Genomic DNA, 1738 nt, shown 5'->3' on the forward strand with positions numbered 1-1738 from the left:
GCAAAAAAGGCATCGGACGGGCCTGGTCATCACTGGGGAAGGCGTCCCTCAGGCGAAGGCCAGTGCAAGGTCCTAATGTTTTAGACAGAGGCCCAACCTCTACTCTTACCTGTTGCCAAAAAACAAAAAAGGGGGAACTGTAGGGAGCCAGGGTAAACGCCATTACAAGATGGCGCCCACTCCCTTGCAGCTTTGAGGTAACCACTCCATTTCAGGCGGTGCTTGGCGGGATGGTGGGTCCTGGGCTTTGCCCATGCGCGAGCCACGTAGAGTCCCCAGCCAATCCCGTGGCACTTGGTGATGGTAAAAGGCAGACGACCAATGATAGAGCGACCTGTGTTCCTATTCCCTATATAAGCGGCCATGTTTCGGGTGCACGCTCTCTCGCGCTCAAGCTCTCCCATCAACTAAAAGGCTCTCCAATAAAGCGTGATCTGAGAAGACTCCTGGTGTGGTGGTCGTTCTTTCTCGCTGGTCGAGAAGGCGCGCGCCGCAGAAAACAATGCTACAAATAAATAAAAACAACAATTAAATATTCATGATTAATAAAATGAAAAATAAACCAGTTACGTGTTTCCAGTATTTGAAGTGTACTACATATTAGATTTTACTATATTCTCATATTCCTGTACATTTAAAACTGGCTAAGATTATGATGTTCAACAAGAGTTTTATAGGCTATGAGTAGTCTTTAAAGTTACCCACTAAGATTACTATTTATGGCTCATCTCGTCATTTGTATATGGCTTATATCATCACTTGTTGCTCGCTAACATATAAAGTAAGGAAGCTCTAAAGTGTAGTTAACAAATTCTTAACTCTTTACTCTGCTTCTTTAAACAAAGACTTTGCAACTTCTCATTAGTAAAGTTTCTATAAATTCTGAAATATAAATACTTAGTAATATATGTCTGCTACCATAAATCTTAACTACTTCATGGAAAATTTTTATGACCTGCCAAACAGTCCCTATTTTGGCATATTTAAGCAAATTCCCAAAATTAAATCCATTTAAAGCATTAAAACTTTAACAACCTTAACATTTGCTGCAATGTTCATTATGACAGGTGCCTTGTAGAGAATAATTGAACTCCTCCTTCTACACATCTCTTGAACCACAAATATTTGTAATACTTTGTTTTTGACATATCAATTTTGAGTTTCTTCTTAAATATGTGCTTATGTAAGAAATAAATATTTCATGACCATTCTTTTGCATTTACTTTTTGTTGAAGTGTCTAATTTAAGAAAATCAATTACACTTTATATATAAAAAAAAGTTCTGTGCTCAATTTGGCAGCACATACCCTAAACCTGGAATGATACAGAGATGATGAGCATAGCTCCTTCGAAGGATGACACACAAATTCCTGAAGCGTTCAATATTTTTACAATGACAGACGCTGGAGGGAATGTGGCCAGAAGTAAACACTACTGAATTCTTGGTGAGAGTGTAAACTTGTCAACTCCTTTGAAAAGCAGAATGGAGGTTCTTCAAAAGATTCCACATAGAGATCCTCTATGACGCAGCAATCCTTCTTTTGGGCATTCACCCAAATGATCAGAAACAAGACCATACTAAAACTACAAGCACAACTATGTTTATTGCAGCATTATTTACCATAGGTAAGATATGGAACCAACCCGATGCCCCTCAGTACATGAATGGATCAAGAAAATGTGTGTGTGTGTGTGTGTGTGTGTGTGTGTGTGTGTGTGTGTGTGTGTGTGTAACTGT

General features: G+C 39.2%; 1 non-coding gene across 1 annotated transcript; it reads left to right on the forward strand.

Annotated features, from left to right (window-relative positions):
* The first annotated feature begins 1284 nt into the window (after positions 1 to 1284).
* On the forward strand, positions 1285 to 1390 carry LOC138807740 (U6 spliceosomal RNA). Its single transcript, XR_011366257.1, has one exon. It is a non-coding gene; the product is annotated as a U6 spliceosomal RNA (small nuclear RNA).
* The last annotated feature ends 348 nt before the right edge of the window (positions 1391 to 1738 follow it).

Source organism: Dipodomys merriami, unplaced genomic scaffold (assembly GCF_024711535.1).
Source record: "Dipodomys merriami isolate MVZ:Mamm:240054 unplaced genomic scaffold, mDipMer1.0.p SCAF_43, whole genome shotgun sequence".
Taxonomy (NCBI): Eukaryota; Metazoa; Chordata; class Mammalia; order Rodentia; family Heteromyidae; genus Dipodomys; species Dipodomys merriami.